Raw genomic sequence first — 25,507 nt, forward strand, 5'->3', positions numbered from 1 at the left:
AACTGTTATTACGCCTTCCAGTTGATCCTGCGGAATAAAAAAAACGTGTTTGTTTACAAAACATCCTTTTTACACGCGTAAGGTGCAAAATTACTGACTGCCACAGGTGCGGCTGGCATAATAATTGCAGATACAAAGTTTGTATCTCTGTGAAAAGTACAGATTGCGTAAACGAATTTACCTCGTGCAACTCCAGGGAAGAAGGATATATATATATATAACTGTCAGCAGCTAAAAGGGGGTGTATGATGAGCATCAGAAGATTTACACATGATTAGATATATAAGATAAGACAGAAGCCGTACATGAGAACATGAATACGGTGTTTGCCGCTGCAGCCTTACCTGCGCTAACTTGACCCGCGACCTCGAAGCTGTATGCGTCCTCTGCGATATATCGCCGTAAAGTTGTCTTAAGACTTCATTCATGTACATCCGATATAAATGCAGAAAAAAAATTGATACACCTTTAGGGATTGTGCCTGACGACAGGGCCAACATTGGTTGTAAATTTTCCCCGGAACTCCTTTTGAGATGCCCTTAAATTGTTATTGAAACGAGTTTTACACGCTGAGCACTATAGACAATCTGCGCCCTTACGTCATCGATTACGTAACGCCGCCGCGCAAGGCATGCTGGTGAGCATCCTATCAGCTTTATCAGCCGACGCGTTTCTCCCGCTTCTTGCCAACACCACCTAGATAGATAAAGCCTGCTTACTAGTCGCCAAAGAGTCAGCCAATGAGGATCGTGTTTTCAACGGCCGTAGCCAATCATGAACGTGCTTTCAGCGGTCGTAGCCATGAAGACGGACCACCGTCGTCTGCGAGTTGTGATTGAACGTCCCCGCGTACTAAATAGGGAAAACTTGGGAATAAAGCGCAAAAAGGTCTCAATCTTTCTCAAAACTGATTTTCTGGAAAGCGTCTTGCACTTTTTGTCTAAATATTTAGGTCTGCAGGTTCCAGGTGAACTGCCACAATTTGCGGGTTCTTGAATTCGCAGAACGGTGAATCGCAGTAGCAGACGAATTCTGACTCTTAATGGAAGGAGGGAGAGGTGGCAATGGACAGACCTTCTGTGTCCAGGTGACGTTGTTTTTGCCCACCTCAGGAAAACATGTCACGTCACGAGAAGACCGGTTTGAGGCTATATTTTGCTGGGGTGGGCAAGGAGCGGGAAAAGCGCGTCGGCTGATAGGCTGATACAGCTGATGGTGCCTACCAGCATGGTTTGCGCGGTGGCGTTACGTATTCAATGACGTAGGAGCTCATCAACTGACGCTCGAGGAGAGGCTAATCCGTTTTTGTGCTTTTCCATGTAAACATCTGATGTCACACCCCTCACACCGACGGCGCTGCGCAAAGGCCTGCTGCCGGCGCATCTGGTGGCGCAGCTGTAGCGCGCCTGCCCTTCTGCTTTCCCTTCCTGCCCTTTCTACGCTTTCTTCTCCCCACGCGCACTCTCTCCACAACACCTGCTGTCATGCGTCATTCGTGATATATCAACGAAAGAAACCGCGATTTGCGCTTTCCCTCTCAATTTTTTCAAGGAGTATAACAATGCGGAGAGGGCTGTCATTGGTCTACTCGAACGATTCGTCCAATCATCGCGGGGGGATCGTTTGAGGAGACCAATCGGAGGCGTTTCCGCGTTGTCGCGCCTTTTGAAACAGCGAGTGGGAAAGCGCAAATTGGGGTTTCTTTCTCTCATAAATCACAAATGAAGCAACCTATGAGTCCCGTTCCTTCTATATTAGTGTCAGAGTAACGGCACCTTTCATTATTTCGAGATTTTCACTTTTAACATCCCCTAGCGCCTATGTGTCTTGGCACTATTTGGCCTTAGTCGCTCTTGTGCCATAAAGCACCAAAACACCAAAACACCAAATCCCCTAGCGCCTAGCCCCCAAAACACCTAACAAAGTCGACGTCCAACTGACAGCGTTCGATTGAAGATCGTCGTATCTGTCACACCGGCGTCACACGACCTTATACGATCAAGACCTTCCTTGTCCGTTGACCGAAGCCCACGAACGTCCTCGAGTAGCTTATTCGTTGCCCATTACATTGGACATTACATTCACTCTCGGCGCTTCCCTTAGAACCCCCGTCACCTGATGACATTTCTTTGAATGGAAGAGGAATCTAATCCAGTATATTTTGCTTCTATCTGCGTGCATCCCAATGCCCGACCGAGATTCTCTTGCGCTTCAGGGGCTTCCCTAGTGCTTGCTGTTTTTGAGCCTACATACGTTATCTTCCCTGTTTTCCGCGTCATCAATAGGCTGTCGCTCTCTTTTAGAATCTGTTTCCAAGGAAGGACGCCTTTCTCTTCGAAGCGTGAAGGCAAGAAGCCCCTTGGATGGGACCTATCGCACGTCTCTGGTTTCTGTTATCCGTTCGCTACTCTTTTTGTACTCGCCGCGCTACTGTGTGCTCTGGTGTTCCCGTTAAAATCGCAAGTCGCGAAGCGCTTCTTTGTAGCTTGTACTATAGAGGGGCTTTAGCTTGTACTGGACGTACCGGATACAGCTGCGTGCGTACTTCACTCTGGATTTCTTGCATCTTCCTCGCTGAGAAATAAGCTTCAACGAGTTCAGCAGCGCGATAGTTTTTTTTTTATTCATTGTTAGCGCCACGAAGCAACTGTGGCTATGAGCCGCGTACAGATGTGGACAGGACAGCTAGAAGGAGTGAGAAACACGAGGTTAGTATGCGTCCTGGACCGACTTCAGGGGCAACTGTGCCGACATTTGTCTGGAAAGTCTTCGGAAAACCAAGGGAAAACCTCAGACAGCGCAGCCGGTAGGGTTCGAACCTGCCACCGCCCAGTCTTGGCTTGGCCCATGGCTTGGCTTGGCTTGGCTTGGCCCAGCACGACTTTGGCTTACCACCAACGAGCGGGACGCTTTAAGCAGCTCGGCCATGCCAGTGGTAGCAGCGCGATAGAGAACGATCATCATTCACATGGCGAAATGGGGTCTTAAAGTAAATTGGTTTAATAAGACACCTCTTTGGGTTTGTTGGTCACAGTTAGGTTTCCGACCTTTTTGGATCTATCCGATAAACTCCGATGCCGGATGATCGGAGTTTATGCAAAGTATATAGTTTGTAGCGAAGGGGGACAAAGGAAGAAGGAAACGGGAAAAAACCGTAAGGGCGCCACGTGGGCGTTGGAAAAATCGGAGTTTATAGGATAAATTCGATTTTTTGCAAAAAAAAAAGAAAGCAAAACACATTGGAGGGAGCTTATCGGAGTTTATCGGATAAATCCGAAAAGTCGGAAGCCTAGTCATAGTCAGTGATGATGAAAAGCGCAAAAATGCACTAGACAAACACAACGTGTAAATAAACACACACCAGCGGCATGACCGAGCGGGTTAAGCCGTCATGCTCGTTGGTGGTACCCGAAGTCGCGCTGAATGATTGGGAGGTAGTGGGTTCGAATCCTATACCAGCGGCTGTGCTCTCTGAGATTTCCCCTGGGTCTTCCGAAGACTTTCCGGACGAATGTCGGCACAGTTCCCCCTGAAGTCGTCCCAGGACGCGTACGAACTCCCCTGTCCACCACTCCTTCCTGCTGTCCTCTCTCCACATGTCCACATCTGTACGCCGCTCATAGCCACAGTTGCTTCGCGGCGCTAACACGAAATTAAAACACACACACACACACACACACACACACACACACACACACACACACACACACACACACACACACACACACCAAACTTCCCACTTTCAACGATCTTATTCTCGTACGCTCCTCTGGTATATTTATTGCACAGAAATATACTTTCCCTATCGATAACGACACACTTTCCATGCTCAAACACATATGCTGCCCTGTGTATTAATCGACCAGGCTTCCCATATCTCCCTCTCCCCTTTGCTTCTTGTACCTTCCCGTAATCTCTGTTTTATCGAAGATGTTGCCTAACGCTATACGCCGCGACAGTGTGTCTCTGCGCATGGGACTGGGAGATCAGGAGAGCGGTCACGTGGCCGGCCAAATAAGGGAGCAACTCGCCAAACAGTGGGTTAGTGTTTCGGTACACCACTTCGTGGGTTTCGTCACCTTTAGACGCCGATGCCCAGACCATGGAGACGCATCCAGACTACACTCTGAAAAAAAAGAAAAAGAAGAAAGATAAGGAAAAAAGCTCGAAAAGTCAGCGTATACGGGGGGGGGATATGTTTATTAAGAAAAAAAGAAAGGAAAGGTTAGCCAGGCAAAGAGCCGGCTTGCTATTCCGAAAAAAAAAAGGGGGAAGGGGCAAACGAAAAAGAAAAGGAAGAGAAAAGGGTGATCGAAAAAGAGGAAAGAAAGAAAAACAAAAAGCAACAGAAAGAAAGGAAAGGGAAAGAAAACAAGAAACAGAAAGAAAGGAAAGGGAAAGAAAACAAGAAACAAAAAGAAAGGAAAGGAAAAGAAAAGAGAAGCAAAAGGAAAGAAAGGAGAAACACAAAGAAAGAAAAGAGGAACAACAAGAAAGAAAAGAGAAACAGAAAGAAAGAAAAGAGAAACAAAAAGAAAGAAGAGAGTAAACACTAGCACAACGTTACATGCAGTTCACGAGTCCTGAGACTCGGAGAAAACCGAGGAGAGCGGCAGTTACAGCCCGCTGGTTGGGGTGCAAGACGGGGCCAAGAAGAGCGGCCAACGAAAAGTCGTTACAGCCAATCTGGAGCAGACGGCAACGGAGGGTGTCCCTATGTTGAAGGTGCTGCTGGCAATACAGGAGTTGGTGTGGGATGTCCGCTTCCACTCCACAGACATTACAGTTTGGTGAATTTAGCCGACCCATCTTGAAGAGAAGTGAGGGTGTACGGGCAACATTGAGTCGTAGGCGGTGGAGAAGGGATTCTTCTTTACGGCTGCGGTGGCAACTGATGACGAACTCCATCAATGGGTCGATAGACCGTAGGAATGAGTTGTAAGTCGTTGTTTCGGCACGGAACTGCTGAGCACATGTGGCACACCGGTCCCCTACGGGATACCAACAGCCTCCTCCATCCCCCAATCTCCCCTCCCGATATGAAGATCATGGGAAAATCCCCGTGTGAAAGAGCGTGTGCACTCACCGACTATGATGACATTTCACCAATTATCCGGGCGTCTTTCTGTCCTTTTACGAAGTTTCACCGGAGCTAATTCTCACATACCCCGAGTGCACTGTATACAATACCCCATCTTCTACCGTACTTTCACAGAATCTCCCGCTGAACGTACTCTATTAACCAGTGCCCTACCCTGCACATTCTCACGAAAATGTCCTTTCGGCACACTTTTCCCGCTCATTCGCTTGACGACATTAATCAACCATCCTCATTCCACATGTGACTGACTGGGAACTACGTATGCAACCGGAGCGCCTCCAAACAATGGAGACCCCAGAAGAGAATAGCTTCTTTTGCGCGCGAATTGTTGCCGGACAGTTCCATCGACTTGGCCTGCGCCTTATCACAGCATACAAATGCAATTCCTGCGCGGTGTAACGTTGCTTTACCGCCCGCAAGGAACCGAGGCTTTGCTCAGAGCAGGTCTTTTTTTTTTTTTTTTTTTTTTTTTTTTTTTCAGGCGGTCGACGTGAGGGTACGCGTCCAACACAATGCGGAGCGTTGGCACGTTCACGTTTCCGTATAGCTTCTTCGGCATTCATGAAGAAGGCGTATTGAGCGCTTTGCGTCAGCGAGGTTAATGGTCCGCGTGTCAAAGAAGTTTTAGCTGCGTTTCTTCTGGGGCGCTGCAAGGATCAATAATGCAAACCGGTTTTCCAACTGCTAAGTAAGCATGAAGGTAAAGGCACCAAAGAAAAATAGTGCATGTCGGCCACAAGAAGGTGGTCTTGTTAACTGCGAGTTAACGGGTTTTCGAGGCCAGCGTGGGCATATAGGACAGTAAACAAGCAGCTGCCTTTTGCTCTTGCGATATAAACTCAATTTCTGGGCGTGTATCTGTGTACCACAGAATTGCGCTCAACAAGAGTAGCACAACAAGAGTAGCACCACGCGCGCCGCGCAAAGGAGCATGGGAACTTTGAGGGACACTGCTCTGTCGTTCATCGCCAGGGGCGATGCTCTACCCCATTGCTGGTGGCGATGTGGGGAATGAAATAATGATTCCCTTCACCTTATATCATTTCTTGTGAGCCTTTCTTACATGTTATCTTTTACGGTGACTGCGTTTAATTATTAGTCTTGTCCTCATTTTTTGCGACGTTACAGATTATTTCGTCGTGAAATTATTTCGATCATTACAGGACGTTGTTATCATAGAAATGAAAAAAAGAAAAAAGTTTTGTGCGCGTACAGGGACGAGACGGGACGTGCAAGACACATTAAATGCAAGAAGGAATAAGAAAGTGAAAAACAGGTAGGATAAAGACGACTGCTGAATTGAACAATGCGGCTGAGCGTCCCTTTGGAAACGTCCTGAACGGCAATTAAAACCGGAAAAACTACGGCCCACGGACATCGCTCGATGGGTAACGGCGATGTTTCAAACCATTTCGCTCTGGATTCCCTTTCAGTCGGACTGAAATACAGGTGCGCGGTCGCCCTTAACGATCATCCGAAACTCCACATTTGGCAGGCACATATTAAGTACGTATAATTATAGATTGGACTGAAAGCGAATGAGGTGGTTTTCAAAAGCCTCGCGTCTCCTGGTCTTCGGTGAGTTTCGGTGGCCTTCGGTGATTCGAAAACAAAAATACGAAAAGGTATGTTCAGTCAAAATCTGTCAGCACGCTGCACGTTCATTCCTGGCTATATATAAAGAAAATGTATTACATTGACCGGATGATATGTACAGAGTAAGCAGTGAATAACAGTGGTATACACAGTGAAACAAGTTAATAACAACATACAAGGAGTAACAGTGGTATATACAGAGAAACCAGTTGATAACATAGAATGAATAACAATGGTAGATAAAACGAGATAACGAAGAACAGTACATACAATGAAACAGTGAAGAACAGTACATACAATGAAACAGTGAAGAACATTACACACAATGAACCAGTGAGGCTATGAGGAATGTGCAATACAATGGCTATACAATGTGTGCGGTATGGTAGCCTTCGCGTTACATGTATCTAGAATAGTTGAAAATACGTTGGAATCGTCACATGGTTTTCGTTATGCGTTCCGAATGTCGATAACGGATAAATGGACAATTTTGCCAGAGAGAAAGAGAGAGAGAGAGAAGGAATAAGAGAGGTATAGTAATTTTGCCCTTAAACCAGGGGTGCCGAAGTGGCGGTATACGCGGGCTGCATGCGGCCCGCGTGGCTGCCGAGTCAAAAATACAAAAATGTTCGGTCTCAGCTTCATGATCGGTCGTAGCGTTATGATCGGGCTCTGTACTCGTGCAGTTTATCTTGCGTTGGTTAGTGACAGAAAATTGTTGCCATTGGCCTGTAACAGCCGATGACTCACTTTTACAAATCAATCAATCAAGAGACGAACGGGGCCGGTTTGTACATGGCAACAGCGAAGACGACGAAAGTACCTTTCTCAACTTTTACTCATAATCAACCTTTAATCATAGGATTCAAGATTGAAAGTTGGACATTTCCTGTATGTCTCAGCGTTACTATCACAGTCTTCGCTGATGACTGGTCCTGCCCCTGCGTCTGGTTTCTACTTGATTGATATTGTAGTTAAACTCCTACCGAAATTTCTAATACATGGCCGATTTGTAATATTGGTGCCCTTCAATGTCACCAGAAACGGACCGGTTCAGTCTCAGGCGTTGTGGTCAATGAATTTGAGCAAAGATCATTCGAGTAAAAGAGACTTGAAACGGAGCTTTTTGGCGCCGCCGTTTTCAGCAACTGCGGACAACGTTCCTGATGTGATGACTTACGAATTGCACCGACCTGCAGTGCAGCTGGCTGATAAGAACTAGTTCGCTGAAATTGATGCGGCTTTGTTTTATTCTACGTCTTACGTTACAAAAGTATCAAAATAGACGTATGTTGTCACACAGAAACACGTCCATTTTCCGGTTCAACGTACGCCTAATAACATTTAATTCGTAGCTTTACGTTGCGTGACAACTGTGTCAACATACGTCTGCGCGCAGGTGTTTCCTGTGATGAACCTGAATAAGTCAAAGTTACGCCCACATCTAACGAACGTTGCAATTGCGCAATTACTTTCACACGATGTTGACGCAATATTTAAAAACGAGAGGTGCCAAGTTTCCTGAGCACGCAGCAAATAAAAAGGATTGCTGACCGTGAGACTGAGCGACGCTCAGTAACGCAAATATATGTGTACGTTTTATGTCGTTTTAAGTTGTATGTGGTGTACGTGTTATCTATATCAGAAACGGGCTACCACAAAACCCTGGTATGCGGCCCGCGTATAGTTCCTCTATGGCTCAATGCGGCCCGCGGACACTAATGAGTTTGGCACCCCTGCCTTACACTATGAGCAAAAGGAGTAAGTTGGGCAGCGAGTACAGCTCGTTTTTTTTAAATTTCATGTTAGCGCCGCGAAGCAACTGTGGCTATAAGCGGCCTACAGATGTGGACAGATGGAGAGAGGACAGCAAGAAGGAGTGGGAGACAGGGGGTTTAGTATGCGTCCTGGGCCGACTTCAGGGGAAGTGTGCCGGCATTTGTCTGGAAAGTTTTTGGAAAACCCCGACAAAACCCCAATCTTGTCTTGTAGTCCCCTGCACTTTTAAAACAAAGCTTCACCACATAGCTGAATATAAACTAGATAGCTTCATAACCAGCTTCACCATTCAAATTTCACCATTATATTCAAAATATAACTAGCTTCACCACATAGAACGCTGAAGACCGACCATTGTACAGAGTGATGCCTCTGTCGCTCTTGATTTGCGGAAGGCGCCGGGCGTACGACTTTTTGTGACAATTAGCATTTCTTCATCAGTGTCACGAAGAGGCGTATGCCTCCTGTTTCAGCAGGAGAGTGAACGATCTCATTCGCGATGATGGTTTGCTAGCTGCGTGTTATGTGGCGAAGTTCATTTAATGAGGTGGTGGCGGTGCCGATGGTCCTCTCACCATCACCACCCACATTGCGCGACACGGCTCGAGGTTTTCACCAGGTACACCGGAATTTTCCTTTTGGGCTTACTTATTTTACTCCGTATTTGCGCCGCGATGCAACTGTGGCTATGAGTGGCATGTGGACAGGAGAGGACAGCAGGAATTAAGGAGTGGGTGACAGGGTGGTTAGTATGCGTCCTGGGCCGACTTGAGGGGGAACTGTGCCGACATTCGTCTGGAAAAACTTCGGGAAAACTCAGGGAAAACCTCGGACAGCACAACCGGTGGTAAAAATTCGAACCCACCACCTCCCAGTCATCAGCACGACCTTGGCTACCGCCAACGAGCGGGACGCATTTTTTATTTATTTTTTACTTTTTGGGATGATGGCTGGGTGGAACTGTGTTATGCGGTGATCGCGTGTCTGTTCCTGTTGCCCTCGGAGGGATGCCACGATATCCCACATTTAAGAATCCACCGTTTAAAATCCCAGATGTTGGCAAAGTCCCAGATTTCTAAATTCAAGCTTTAAAGTGCCATTCCACACTCGGAATACAGTGTTTGTTTATTTGATTCGTGAAAAGAAGGTGCTTCAAGGATTCTATATGCGAAATTGCAATCCTGTTTTCGAACGCTGTGCATTTCTGCCAATTTTTGAAGATCTACTGAGGCTCCACAAGTTTCGATGACGCGAGGAGCGGGTGACGTAATCATAACCCCACAGATTGCAGTGATGTCATGTTCTGGAGAGGGCACTCGTCTTCTAACAACGACGCCGGCGTCCGGGAAGGGTCACGTGGAGGAGAAGTCACGTGACACTGATTGAAATAGGGCAAAATGGGAGAGATGTCTCCTCCCTCCTTTGTGTTTTCTCGAAGGCCGGAGCGGTCGGATGATACGTCACACGGAGCGCAAAAAGTGAGCCCCCCAGAAGACTCGAAGGGCAACAACGTTGCCAGATGAGAGCCGGGCGCTCCGTCGGAGCCTAACATGATGTCACAGTTCTCAAAAGTAAAAATTTTCGCTAGCTTTCGCGTCACGTAGAGCCAAAATATTTTGCAGGAATGTAAAGTTAGACAAGAAGATTTCAGTAACACAACTTTGGTAGGATTCTGAAGAAACGGGATTTAGTCCGTAGTGCACTTTAATAAGAAGAATGGCGGAACGATAGCGTTGAATGATACATACTACTGACAAACCTCGCAGTATCGCGTGATTTCGACGTCGGTAGAAGTCATTGTCGTGAATAAAACCCGGGTTATTGGCGACCGCTAGGCTGGAAAATACCTCAACTGCGTTGAAAAAACAGTAAACTGCTACCAGCCTCTACAGGGATCAACTTGTCCATTTGTTCGTCCAAGCGCATCCATCGATCCTTCGAGAGAGAGAGAGAGAGAGAGAGAAAAAGAAACACCGTGCGGAAGCCCTGACGAATATTTGCGTAATTCTTAGAACGGGATTAAAAAGAGAGGTCGCCGTTGAGCCACCGTCTTTGATGTATAGCCCTTCTTCGTTAAATAACCGTCGCTTTCTCTCTTTCCTGCGCGTATTGTGATATGCAAATGTGGCGTAATTACGCTTATAATTCTCCTCTGATGTTGGTACGCCGGTTTACAATAGACTTTTGGAAGATTAAGCGCGTGACAGCGCATTAATTCCGAAGGCTCTTCCGGAGCTTTTTACCGCTGAAGACGCGGGCTTTTGGGTCGACATCAGCGGTGTAGCCCCAAATGCTCTGTGCTCGTAAATCCTACGACAGTGGACAGTTAAAAATATAGAGATCCGCGCTTGCGGAGGCGCTGTGGTTAAAGCTCGCGCGCAGGCCTAGCTTCTTAGTTAGTTCTTAGTGATCCCAATGGGGAGCGGGCGCCCTCATAACCGAACCACGTGACCGAACCAAGGTCATGGCTCAAGGAAGCGGCTGGAAAGTAGAAAACCCATTTCTAGCGTCTGTGCGTCAGTGCTGTCGCTAGGTCGCAGAAGAGGGAACGGGGAGTAGCGAGCGTTTCCGCAACGGGGATGGCCTACGACAGCCGTCGTTGTAACTAGCGGTCGCTTGTGGCAAAATCACCAACTTGTTCTGGTTGTCACGTCCACGACCTATACTAGATTATTGCGACCACGTCATAACCGGCAGACCCGAATCCAGAAACGAAATCCACCACGCCATCGGGAGTCACGTGGCAATGCTTCTCTCGCTCATTGGCCGGTTGATTGGTCGGAACAACTTCTCAAGTTATTTTTTTTTTCAAGTTTTCGGTCGGGGAGCGATTACGAACAACTCGAGTTGCTGGAGGTTGCCGGCGTCGGCCGACTGCCAGCAACTCGAAAATTGCTCATAGTTGCTGGGCAAAGTTGCCTCGCGTGAACGCTGCCTAATGTGAATCAGCTTTTAACCGACACGTACAACTGCAGACTCGCAACTATCATGAGTTTCATGTGACAAAGACAACACATACAGTACACTAAGCCATCGAACTTCACGACCAATGGCAAAACAGTAGCTTACGCGTACAGCGATAAGAGAAAAGCAAGCCCCAAAACAGAGGGCAAATACCACGTGTAATCTTAACAGGCAAGAAATTCCTTCTCCAGTTAAAGATAGGGATAGTACACTCACGCACGCGTTACATTGCAAACATATAGAGAACGCCTCAAGAATTTTGCGAACCGTTGTACCGGAATTCTTGCCGATTACCGTAGTATCTTTGAACCGCGGCGAACCAGAACAATCCCTACAGTGTACTGGCAGGTGCCTCGACTTCTTGAGCGTGCTTCGTCTATAGGACACACTCCTTCTGCCCATCTGCCAGTAGACTGTAGGGTGTCATTGTCGCCGTGGAACACTGATGTCTCGCTGAGACACACACTGTCTGTGCCGATGCAAGGTCGTGTCACTTCCCTTCGCCGGGCTGATGAGTCCCATGTACGACGAAACGGCCGTCCTCGGCCGCGATGGCTCGATCAACTTACAAACATATTCTCCACGTGCAACCACAGAGCTTCGGCTACTTTCCGTTTGTGTACAAACGCTTTGTTCAGTGATCCAGTGCCTCGAAAGTCCGACGCAGATAACGCATCTTTTCGAACTCCCCAGAACTGAATAATTACCGATTCATTTAGAACAACGCTCAAGTGTGGAAACCATTTCTGTATCACCCTTCTGCGAATAATGAAGTGGCTTTACAGCCGAATTAGAATTCTCCCAGATAAATCTCCGTCGCGAACGAGATCCCTATCATCTGATCCGTTTAGAACTTCCATTTCGTAAGCCTGAAGTTAATGAAGGCATTATATTTGTCTAACGCGAATATAGCCCGATGGCTAAATGAATGCATGGATGGCAAGATGCTCAAGAAAATACTTAGAAAAAAAAAGAAAAAGAGAGGGTACAGTCAGTTTGTTTTTCTACTCCGTAACAACAACAACTACTTTATTCAAATGATGATGAGTGAGCAATTTCATCGCCAGGGGCGACAACCGTCCCCATTGGTGGCGGTAACGTGGATATGGCATTGCATTGTTAACCAATGGTAACCTCAGTGGTTAGCGTGCTGGCCATGTCACGTCGAGACTGGGAGGTACCCGGGTTCGAATCCCGGTGCCGGCTGTGCTGTTTGGGGTTTTTCCTGGGTTTTCCTCAGACGCTTTCAGACATATGTCGGCACAGTTCCCTTAGAAGTCGGCCCAGGACGCACATTCTCAGGGCGTCAGTCGTGACGTTGCCCACATACGTGAGGCCGACAACGGCAAGCCCTATCGCCACCACCACCACCATTGTTAACCAAGCTCGTGTAAGGGAACGTGGTTCCCTTTTTTTTACTAGGCACTTGAAAACTGCACACAATTATGTGCACCCACTCGATCGTTTCCGAATTTTCTTGCTTCTGTTCTGGCTCTGCTGTATACTTGTGCCTAACAATCACAAAGAAAAAAACCAACTCGCCGTCTAAGAATCTTTTCCTGTTGTCCCGGCACCCGTAGCAACCGATCGCAATCAGCAATGACTCTTATAATTACTCTCTCAACTTACGCTTACGCGCACATCATCTCCAAGTCAATCACAGTCCTAATATCGCCTCTGAGACCACTCTTCCTTCGCGTCTAGTGTCCTAATACCGTCTGGCTCTCGTGACTACTTGTTGCAGTGACCCAGAAATTCCTCCGGATGAAGGGGACGGTGGGAGATTTGAAGCAGCTCTTCTGCCGATTCTTTTAGTTCTTGTTCGCTCCGCGCGCGGTTGGTGTCGCGCGCGTCGGCCGTCAACTGCGGGCCGGACTCCGGGTCTCGGCTTCCAATGCGTTTGGAGAAGCGCTTCCACAAAGGGGCCAGTATGCATGGTCACGCGCGTGAGAGATTGGTTCGATCGTGAGCCGGTAAGGTGTGAGTGTGAAGCGCAGCTGACACTTCGGGAATGGTGGTAGACAGAGAAGTTAGTGATGGCTCGCGAATGCTAATTTCAGAGTAAGAAAAAAAAGTCAGCAGGATTGTTGGACTGTGCATGGCAATGAAGCTCTTTGAGGAACTTTTTGTGGTAAAGGGTGACTGGGAGTAACGGGACCGAGGTGAGTTGATTGTTTGTTTGTTTGTAACGAAAAAAAGAGAGGAGAAATTGAGGAGGAAGAGGAGTTGATTGTTCTTCTTGTATGCGTGCTGTATAGGACTTGAAAGATGTGCTCCAAAGAAACAGCTGCACCAACCATATGCAAAACTTTTTTTTTTTCAAAAAGAGAAGGGAAAGTTCGTGCTTTATCGGATAATTTGTGTAAAAAATTGCGATGTAAGTCGATTGTTCAAGTCGATTAAGTCCTCAAGTACGAACTGGTGCCAGTGACATTTGCGAGAAGAATCTTCAAGAATTCTTCCGGTTTGCGAGACGTGGGTTTCAGCTGTGCTTTTCTGAATGGCTGTGTTTTTCCATTCAAAATATTTTTTGTTTATTCGATAATACGTTAAAGGCCCTCAGAGGACAATTTTGTTGCTTAGTGAGTTGTCTACCAGCTTTTTGACAGCTGTTCTGAATTTATTTCGCAAACGCCAATATTTTATTGAGAACACACTCTTACAGCCTATCTCGCACAAATGATGTGTACGTACAATTCAATGAGACTGAAATAATGCCTTCTTGCATTCAGGAACTTTAAATGCCTTGAGGGCATACAAAGTATCAATAAGGGGGAGGTCACAAGAGGGCAAGCACTTTAGGCTAAAAAGTGAGCGCACTGGAGGCATAGATCTATCACATCTCCAAGAAACGCACACGAATTATATACATGGACTCAGTGGCCCTTTTACCAGCCCTTACTGGCCTTACTGACCCTTTCCCATCGTCAACGATTACCACCCGTAAACGTACGAGAATCTCCGCGTGCTTCTGTGCTGGGTGCAATATTCAAATCTGGGTATATTCTTCCACAGTACTGTCGGTTGCATAGTAACAGATGAAGAACTAAAACATAAAACACACTGAAGGTATCACAACGTAACTTCAATGAAAAGAGTGGCACTTGATGGAAGGACACCAGCAGGGTGACCCGAACCCGTACCCTCCGATCAGAGATGCTACCAGTTACACCGTGCCAGCTACAACCTCATTGGCACACCTAGCCGCGCTTTAGGAAACACGGGGCACACACTCATCTAACCTAACCTAAACACATTTTTTTCTCTTACATTGTTGCCAGTCGCTCTGTTGCTTCCCCCGTGCACGTTTGCTATCCTGGCACCTGTTCGTGAAACAACGACTATCAAGCACCGTGCAAGGTAGATGTAGATGCACGTGTCCGGGAGCCCGATTAGCTTGGGACTAACATGTCCATCTTTTTTTTTTTTGAAGAAACTACCGCGAAACTACCGCGAGTCACGGAACCATATCGACTTGTGGAATGGAAGAAGAGAAATCTCTCGTGCCGTAGCAGCGTGAAGCGCTAGTTTAGCCGCTTTTTAGTCTGGCTGCAGCTGGAGTGTGGAGGCAACGACAGACGAACACATGATGTTGCACGCGTGATGGCATTGCAGTATGTTCGAAGCATTAAAAACATGGCATACGAAACGCGAAGCTGAATGATCTATACCTTTCCACATACAAGTACACCTGCGCATGAGAAGGCGTGCAAACAAGCAAGCGGAGATGTACGAGCCAATTTAGTTCAAAGGAAACGAGCTCTGGCGTCGCCTTCCTTTCGCAATAGAACTTCGGACTTTTGTCGCGAAAACAAGAGAAACATATGGAGAGTATTGGCAGTGCCAAGGAGTTTGAAGTGCAACTTTCACTCCGCACCCTTTGCAGAGGCTCACACTGTACGAATAATAAGAATTTACAATTGACGAAGAAGGGAAGAGCACCTTGGTCATACCTTCATTCGGTTCGAAGTTCAGTTAGTCGTTGCGATTAATGAAATTTTCCCAAACAGGCTCTACAGTACGAAAGTGTTGTCAAAGTGTATTGTCATCAAGCAGGAGAACTACCTATGGAGCTAGACCCCTTTGCAGATACACTAACTCTAGCCTACAGTCCTATACGTGCCAGGGGAGTTTGCATTGTTGTAAAAGTGGTGACAGCGGTTATGAAGAATGCATTTCCACATTACGGGCTGATGCAGGCTTCTCAGGTGGCTGGTTGGCAAAAAAGAAAGAAACTTACATGTTGCGGTCCCAGAGTCTCGTGGCTGTATAAGGTCACGACGACATAACGATATACACATACCTACTTAGACGCCCATGAACATCTTGCACTCAGTCCGTTGCTGCTGACCTCAACCCTCGGCTGATAGCGGAACTAACTGTCGCTGCCCTGAAGGCAAACGTTCAGCAGGTCCAAACTACGGTTGCTGACTTAGTACGTCAGGTCGCCGCCACGCTATTGTCACAGGGCAAGTCGCGTTCTTACGCCAGTCCACCATACACGGCACATCACCCACCACCCAGGCTGCGTCAACGATTGTTGTAGCTGGGCACGGCCTCTGCTGGCACCACCGCTCCTTCAGCACAGCCGCGCGCGGCTTCCGATCACCGTGCAACAAGTCTGCAATGAAACCACCCCAAATGTTTACGGCTAGCATGCCACGCTAGTCAGAATGTCTTATTGTATATTCCTTGTTACGGACCTCAATTCGGGCCAGCGCCTCCTCATCCGCACCAGCGCTGAGTCAGTATTGTTCTACCGACACCGAACGTGGATCGTCGACCCCCTTCACCGACATCATTGAGGACCTTCTCGGTGTTACTCGGCTGCCTCGGTAGACCCACGCCGACTCTCCACTGCGGTGTACGCCTGGCATCCGAACGCCTTGTCATCGCGAATAAGAAATTCGACTACATATTGGAGCAGGGCATCATTCGACCATCATGGTCTCATGGTCCTCCGTACCTCACATGGTACCCAAGACCACTGCGGGAGACTTGCATCCTTCTGGGGACTAACACCCCCTTGACCTTGTGACTGTGTCCAACCTGTACCCCTACCTCATGTCCAGGAACTTTACAGCGAACATATATCAAACTTATACCTTCCACAAAATTGACTTGTCAAAGACTACTTAACATCCACGTTCATCCGTCCGACATCCCGAGGACTGCCATCAAAACCCTTTTCGGCCTGAGAACTCTTTTCGTGTACATGGGGATGCCGTTTGGACTGCGCAATGCCGCCCAGATGTTCCAATGCTTTGTCGAGCAAGTTTTGCCTTTGCTTACATGAATAATGTCCCCGTGGCCAGTGTATCCCAGGAAGAGCACTGTACCCACCTCCGACAGGTCTACTTGCCGGAGTATGGCGTGGCCATCAACGCCGGTGAGAGTATCGCGTCCCAGCTCTCACCTTCCATGGTGAGACGTATCACGCGGACTATAGATTACCCTCGACCTTCACCCGTCGGCGCTTCACATGTCGATGTCTTCGAGCGTTTCTTAGGCTGTTGAATTTTTACAGCCGATTTGTCCCTCAAAGTGATGCTCTGATGCCAATGATGATGTAGCTCGTTGAAGTTGAGCTAGCATCATGAAAGCTCAAGGCTTTCCATTTCCCTTCACGTACCGAAGCCAGTCATTGAAACAAGTTCTATTGTAGCGGCTGACGGTCCTTGCGAGAGCTTGGCTCCATTTTTTTTTACATACGCAACAAGAGACGGCAGTTTTCAGGAAAATATAACAAGCTTAGATGGTGTATGTCTGGTCTGGGCTGGCTTGCAAAAGAAAAATACGGATCTATTGGTCTGATTCTACTTTGTGCCGGCTACTCCAGAAGCTTAAGGTAAATAAATGCCGGTAGTTCCTTCCTAGAAAGGGGAACTGGCGTACATAAATAACATCTTTCCGCCTCAGCCAGGAATCTATTTATTTATTTATTGCCAAAAACCCAAGGGCCATAAGGCATTACATGATTACAATAAATTGAATACAGTTTGCGATACACTGCACGCGACTTGGAGGACAATATTAAACCACAGACAGAATTCAGCTTACAAAACTTATCTCGCCTTTCGTAACAGCCCTCCAACATAAACGCCAGATTTCTCACCTCGACCTTCATCCATATACTGTACGTCAATGCACGTTCAAGAGGGACTGCCTTTCATTTATTCATACTCGCGAGCAATCAAATGAAGCGCAAAGATCCCGCGCTAGGTTTGGCTCCTGCGCCGTTCGTACATACGAGCAAAGAGCTCGGAATAGGATATAAGACCTAGGCTTTAATACTTGAAACGTGCTTACACGGTGCGGAACGCGAAACCATGCAGGTGCCCCTCGGGCCTACGTCATATATACGTACGTCTTAAGTTCAGGAGCGTGTGAACTATTTATATGCGGGTTCCGCTTGAGTGCATAGGTTAAGCAATATATGCGCGAGAGATGGGTATATGGCCGATTAATATTTCACGTCCTAGAAGCGTGCGTGCTGAAATATTACGCTCTTCACGTATGACCCAGAATTTTATATTTTCTTTTACAAGTTTTCGCGTCGGTTGAGTTATGATGCGCACAGATGCGTTGGGACGACGTTGTCGTTAAAAATTTACGTCGAAGTTTGATGCACTGTCAAGTATAGCATGTGGGTGGGTTAAGGCGTCCCGCTTGTTGGCGGTAGCCAAGGTCGTGCTGAAGACTGGGAGGTGGTGGGTTCGAATCCTACCATCGGCTGTGCCGTCTGAGATTTTCCCTGGGTTTTTCCGAAGGCTTTCCAGACGAATGTCGGCACAGTGCTCCGTGAAGTCTGTCCAGGACGCATACTAACCCTCCCTGTCGCCCCACTCCTTCCTGCTGTCTTCTCTCCATCTGTCCACGCCTGTACGCCGCTCGTAGCCATAGTTGCTTCGCGGCGCTAGCACGGATTTTTTTTTTTAAAGTAGCATTGGGGCTACAGAATATCGTTGAAATTGTCGTTGTTTTCCGTTCGATTATTGTTGTTGGATTCGCAACACAGATTTTCTGGGATTTCTATTGATATTGATGGAGGAATGATGCGCAGTATGTTGTAAAAAGGGACAGTAAAGGGACAGTTGGTGGCCACTTCGACAACAGTATTGCCCGTAATTTTCAATTTTTAATTTTCTATAAACTAAAAAAACGCAGTTGGGACAAGAATTGTGACGTGAGTGTACTGAGGACTCGTGCTATAGAATAAATAAATTTTCCGAGATTGCAGCTCTGCTGGCTTTCAGTACAGTACAGTACGTTTAAAGGGGTTGAAACAGTTTCATAGATATTGTTCATTACATCATGGGCGCATTGTACGGCACGCCAGAATGCTGAGGAAAAAAGAATTATTCTTCTACGTGTCGTACTGAGCGAGATACAAGCCGTCAAACACACTCCCGAGCAAAGCGCAGACGTCACAGAGCTCAGAGTTGCGCCCATTGCCATTGGCAGCCGTAAGCACGTGACTTCTCGTGCGCTGCCTCACTTGCGGCGGCGAGGGCTGTGACGTCAGAGCCGCATGAGTTTCGGTAGTCGCGGTGCCCATTTTCTCCGCTTCTATAACCCTCCTCGCTGTGAAGCTTTCATTGCAGGATCACATCGGCGCAAGGAACTGTGTTTCACGTTTATCTGGGATAACTCTTGTCCTTTTGTCCCTTCTTGTCCCTCACAATGCGGGGCGGTCTCCAATTGGTCTCCGCAAATGATTTTGCGCATTGATTGGACACCCTATCCGCACCGCCATGTCGTACTTCTTAAGGAGGAAAGAAGGAAAGCGTAAATTGCAGTTTCCTTCACGCTAAATACACGAATGGTGCGCCGGACGAAATTCCGTTCCTGCTGTAATGTTGTCAACGTAACAGCATCTTTGATTCCACGAACATTTTGCACTTCAGTGTTCCTTTAATAATAACTATAGACGTGTTCAACTTAAGAAGGAAAATAAGTCCAGTCCGTCGGCTACATACTCCGTTGGAGATAAAGAGACGCAATAACGCGCCAGTAGAAATACCGCAGTGCCACCCATGCGTCATCAGTAGGGGAGCGCACTTTCTGCCGCAGCGTAGTGTCATGCGGCAAGTCTTAATTAACAGCCAATTCGGAATTAGAGTTAGCATACATTATCTGGCGCAGGAGGGAGCACGACTTCGCTGTGTCCAGCCATGCTATCTGCGGAACAGTGATATTTTGAGAGCTGACGGCTAGATTTCTTTTCACACGACTGTATAATCCGAAATGCGCTGTTCTGGCTTAGACTGCTGAGTCAGGAGTTCATCACTACATGAAGGACGCACGCGATACAAAGCCACGAGTCTGCGGCGTCCACGCACCTTCTGGGTAAAACCTGCAATAACGCGCACACTGTGCATTTGTTTGCGACGGACGCTCAGGGAGCACAGTGAGGGCTTTTTGTGCTATATCTAGCACGCGTCAAACAATGTGTTACGACAAGGGGTACTGAAGCTGGTCGGCAAATACGAGCCGCCTCGATGAACGAAATTGCTTTCTGCATAGAGCTAAGGCAAGATCTTGAGATGAGCAGCATTCTTACGCGAAGAAGATAGACGGGCAAATTTACTCTGCAGATGGCGCTTCAATGGCACAGTCCCCAGGTTATTGGGTTTCAGAGAAACGGATGTAAGAACAGCAACGCCTTTTTGCTTGACAATGAGCACGCACTGGGAATGCCCATTAATATCTTTTAGTTCAACGCTGCAACAGGCTGAGATGAGCAAGAAAATGACTCAGTCGTCTCGCGTCAGAGTCGTTCTTGTTGACATGTGACTGTCACATTAACATTTTGAGTTTTAGCTCCGTGCGGAGCAGCAATGTAGAAGGCACGAGCATACAATTCAGGTATTAATGCAAGTATGTAAGCAAAAAAACAAAAACATACACACTTGTGTCTGCAGTATTCCGTAGACGACTACCAGGTCCCTACTGAGATCCTGGTACTCCAATTCAGGTATATCGATCCATGGGTATAGGATAAAACCAGACGCGCGAAGCGGAAATCCTCGACGGGACTCAACTGAGCCTCCAAGAAATACACGAGGGAGTAATTTTGAAAGAGATGAGAAGCCTGAGATTCGGTGTCAATTCGTGGAAGACATATTGTTGGCGTGATTCCATTCCACAGAACGTGATCATACCGAGAGACTGCGATTTTTGAACTTCTAAAGGGAGAAGTCAAGATATAGTGAATAATAATAATAATAATTCAATTTATTGCGAGGCTATACAATAAAATTATTAAAAAAATGCAAGTGAACTGCCCAAGACTGAAAGGTTTGTTAGTGAGACAGACAGGCAGTGATGAACACCCAGACTAACACTTAAAATGGGAAACTCAAAAGGTACAAAAATATAAGCGTTAGAATGAAATGTGACACTCTATAACAAAGTACCTGTTAACAAAAGAAGGTAAGCCAAACAGAAGCAATGAATGTACAGAGACTATTCAACGCTGTCTCTGTACATTCATTGCTTCTGTTTGGCTTACCTTCTTTTGTTAATAATAGTAATAATACTAATAATAACAGCAAAAAAAAAAAAAAAACTATTGAAGGAAGCTCAGTGTTATCAGATTATCCGTCCTGCCAGACTTCTGAGCTTTTTATGTCATGTTCCTGTGTACGCTTCGGCGCATCCCGGGACACTGGGCAGTGCGCGTGTGCAAAGTTAAATGATCGACGCTACAAGGAGAACCTGCATAGTTCTGCAATCGCGAGGGACCTTGATTTTTCCACGGATTTTCAAGCAGCGACATTTTGCTTTGCTAGCGATGTTAGCTCCCACGGCTCAGTGGCTAAGATGACTGCCATCCACGCCGAGATCAGGACGTGACTCAGGTTCATGTCCTGGCAGCGGTTACGCTGCATGATGGGTGTTTCCCTGGCTTTTCCTCAGGCGCTCGAAGACAAATGGCGAAACAGTCACTCGCGAAGTCGTCCCGGGACGCACGATTCCCAGATGCCATAATTTATGCCAAGTCACAGCCGTGCGTATAACAAAGAATGCGCAACGCCGCATTGACGGAAGTCGTTTGGTCACACGGGCAAATAAAAGCGGCGCGTTTTCCTCCTGGTATCTGGACTACTGCTACTGCTGCATGAGAGAGCGCGGTTGTTCTCGTCTGCAGTGGCGTCACGGACGGCAATAATCCGCACTCGCGGTAACCGCGACCCGTTTAATGCTCCCAACGTCTGACCAGTACATATCTTTCTAATCCCCTGTTACTGTCTGTTAGACGTCTTGCCCACGAAGCACATCGCATACCGTAAGAAGCTTATTCAGGTCATATTGGAACTCACAGTGTACGCCACACGAATGCATTGTTACGATAGCACAGCAGTTCCATTAGCCTGACTCCTGCTGGAACGAATACGATGGTTTCAGAGTATTTGTACGCAATGCAACATCTGTTGAACAACCTCGAAGGCTTCGAAGAAGGCAGGGTCCAACCGACCAATGCTCTGCGCTGAAAGCTCTTTTTACTTTTTTTTTACCTTTTTGACTTTTCTGGACACAATTGGACTTCGATCCTTATTGTGAAGTGGCTCATTATTTCATTCCCCACATCACCACCAGCAATGGGGTAGAGTATCGCCTCTGGCGATGAAACTCCGAGTTCATAATCTTAAACAAAGTTGTTGTTGTTGTTGAAAAAAAACTGTCTATTGGAGTTATGCAATAGACAGGTACCGGACCGCCAGTAGACTGCCAGGCAGCACCTATAGAACTAGCATGAATGGGCAGGCCTCATTACAAAGTTGCGGAGGCAGAACCACATCTCGAATTTTTACAAACTCAGTCTAAGGATAGTTCTAGATACACTTTTTCGGAATTATAGGTAGGTTTGCTTTGCCACAAGGGGGTGTGCTCCCTATGAATATAGGCTGCAAGAACAACGACCGGTGGCAAAAGTTACGTTGGCTGCCTTCGTGTGTGGGCACTTAAAATAAACACAGGACGGTACGACGCTGCAGCTGGGATGCGTAGCATTGTTGCAACATTCATTCCTCAACTGAGCTGAATAATAGATTAGTTAGAAAGTAATGGAACATTGAAACACCTGATGTCATACTCATGATGTATCTGGTGGTGGTTATTGACGAAACCAAGATCGTCCGCTGTAATAAGGGATGATTTATATGTATATATATATATATATAAGTAAAATAATAAAGGAAAGATTATAACATACTATGAGGCGTTGAAAATGAACGGTCAAACGTCTCATTGTATATTATAATCCTCGTGTTAAATTATCCACTAAATAAACTAGTTTTTTTAAGTTCCCTGTAATCTGCATGTTGTCCACGCCTTATTATTTTACTTTTATTCAACTTCGCAGCCGTCTGATGTATCAACCTCTTTAACATATACAGGGTGTCCAAGCTAAGTGTGAACATATTTTTTAAATACTGTATATATCACTTTTCCCGAGATGAAATCAGTTGCAATATAGCATATGCTGTAGGGCACCCTTAGGAGGGCATTAGCAAGCTCCTAAGACAATGTCTTAATTAACTTTCAATAATTAACTTTTTAATTATAAAAGCCACGAAGTTGTCCCAATGAGAACATCTGTTCCTTTCGGTCAGCTGATATCGTAGCCATTCTCAGAACAAAAATTCGTTCGGTAGATCGTCAGTAAAAAATTCGTGAAGGAACACCGTTTTTTTTTATTCATTGCGCATCTTCGGAGACGCGTATTTCCTTCATCCCCAATGTGAGAGGGTGAAGGAGCACAGTGCCGCCTCATGCGTCGAAGATGAGCTTTAACTTGCAGTAACAAAACAAAAACAAATGTATCGGGTGACTCTATCGGAGCTGCCCTTATCTTGTGTTGCATTTTCTGTTTTATTTTAACCCTTTTCCAGGACGCAAGAGGCGATAGTGTACTCTTTCACCCTCTCACATTGGAGGTGAAGGAAAGACGCGTCTCCGAAGATGCGCAATGAACAAAATAAAGAAAAAATTGTGTTCCTTCACGAATTTTTTCGCGGTCGATCTATCGAACGGATTTTTGTTCTGAAAACAGCAGCGGTATCAGGGGACCGATGGGACCAGATGTTCTCATTGGAACAGTCTCATTATACAGTCACCCTCATTTTATGAACGTTCAGTCTGTGAATTCCCCCGCTCTATGAACACTTCGTTGTGAAACCAACTCTATTCTTCTAGTCATTTAAGACATCGATTTATGAATTCCCTCGCTTTGTGAACGTTTTTGCTTGAAATATTCGCTGTTCATAAATCGAGGGTTGACTGCATATACATACAGCAACAGTATAGTAAAAAGGCTGTACGATTGCAGTCCGTTTAGTTGCACGTCCCCATTCCCACCGCTACCCAATGAACGTGTATGTTATACTGTTACAGAGCGGCAGCAATGACTGAGCTGTACCTCTTTTATGGCTACGACCTAATGAGTCCACGAGAATGGACTACTGTAAATATAGGAAGCCAGCAGCAAGTAGCAAACGAAAGCGAATAAAGAATAGCCTTTGGGCCGCACGGAGCACATAAAAAAGATAAAACGTCTCGGGCGTGGTTACCATCAGCGCAACGAAGCGATGTGTCAACCGATGTTTGCAATATTGATGACCGCAACGCCCAAGTTGTCGCGGCCCCTTAGTCGAGCGAACAAACGGCGTATTCTCGTTACAGTAACGTATTTACGGTGCACGATTTTCGCGGGCAATCCATTTCTATGCCTCGATGACACGCTGAGATTTTTTTTTGCTTCTATTGGTTCAGCGCTGCATCGTTGATGTGGCACATCTGGCGAACCCCACTACGTTTCCCATTATGTTGCACTACCCACGGATAGACATTGTGGTGGTCGACTTCATTTTAGTAAAATATAAGTTATTTAGTGGCTTAGTTTCGTAGCAGTGCAAATAATGTTTGTATTTTTTGTTTCAAACATGCGCTGAAAAAGTAGACGCTCGTCTGGCATGTCAGTCGTCCAGTCATCGGCAGACGACATGAGCGACAACGGGTGTGGTGGACGCCGACATCTTGACTGTGCCTGTTCAGTGTGCTTGTGCAGTGGTGTTTTCCTGTCTTATTTGTTGTATTCTCGATCAAATCCAAATGTCAGAAAAAGAAATCACTTTTCATCTTGTCTAAAAGCTCTCTACTCATTTTGCTTTTGTATTGTTGACTGATTAGATGAGTCACAAAATTAGTGAGCCCATCTTCCTTATCGTTTTAGCATACCACTCCCTATATTCTTCATTTACTGATTCGCTTTAATTTCCCCAACCAAGTCAACGACTGAGGCCAGTTCTAACCTGTGCTTCGCTGTGCTTTGCTGTGTGCTGTGCCTGTGCCCTACAATTAACTCACTCCAAATTCCCGATAGATCCCTTCCCTGTGTTGCGGCGTTAGTATATTCTAAATTCATTTAACTAATCTAGCATTAAGTGGTGGTGACCGACCCATTGGCCATACGTATTGCGCTTGCTTGAGATAACGTAAGAACAGGTAGGACTATTACAACTATAAGACTATCACTGTCACCGGTGAGGCTATATCAAAGAAGCACTAAGGTGAAAAACTTTATCCTGGGATCCTAATCGCAATCCTTTCTCCTAACACAAACGTATTAGACATGACCAGCTCCCGTGGTGTAGTGGTTAGTACGATCGCTTTCCACGACGAGACTTGGAGGTGACGCCGGTTCGAATCCTCGCATCGGCTGTGCTGTCGGAGGTTTTCCCTGGGTTTTCCGGCAGACTTTCCAGACGAATTTCGGCGCAGTTCCCCATGAAGGCGGCCCGAGACGCATACTACCCCATCCTGTCCCCCCTCCTTCCTGCTGTCCTCGCTCCATCTGTCCACGTCTGTACGCCACTGTTAGCCACAGTTGCTTCGCTGCGCTATCACGGAATAAAAAAAAAAATATTAGACATGAAGCAGCAAAAGTTAAATATGGAAACAAAACAATCATGGGAAACAACACGAAAAAAACATTCGAACACGAGAGAGCAGTCATAAAATATTTGTTATTATACTCTTATAAATTTTGCTTTCGCCACCGAA

At 46.5% G+C, this 25,507-nt stretch overlaps 1 protein-coding gene across 5 annotated transcripts in view; it reads left to right on the forward strand.

The window, feature by feature from the left end:
- Nucleotides 1-25,507, forward strand: part of LOC135366838 (diuretic hormone receptor-like) — a 99,824-nt gene that overhangs the window by 22,817 nt on the left and 51,500 nt on the right. The window contains exon 1 of one of the 5 annotated variants that reach the window (XM_064599779.1): nt 13,377-13,602. The exons of the other annotated variants lie outside the window; for them this stretch is intronic. The gene's annotated coding sequence lies outside the window, so the exon portion shown is untranslated. Of the gene's footprint in view, nt 1-13,376; nt 13,603-25,507 lie in introns of those variants that run through there. 5 annotated transcript variants of the gene reach the window in all.

The sequence above is a fragment of the Ornithodoros turicata genome, chromosome 8 (assembly GCF_037126465.1).
Source record: "Ornithodoros turicata isolate Travis chromosome 8, ASM3712646v1, whole genome shotgun sequence".
In the NCBI taxonomy this organism is placed as follows: Eukaryota; Metazoa; Arthropoda; class Arachnida; order Ixodida; family Argasidae; genus Ornithodoros; species Ornithodoros turicata.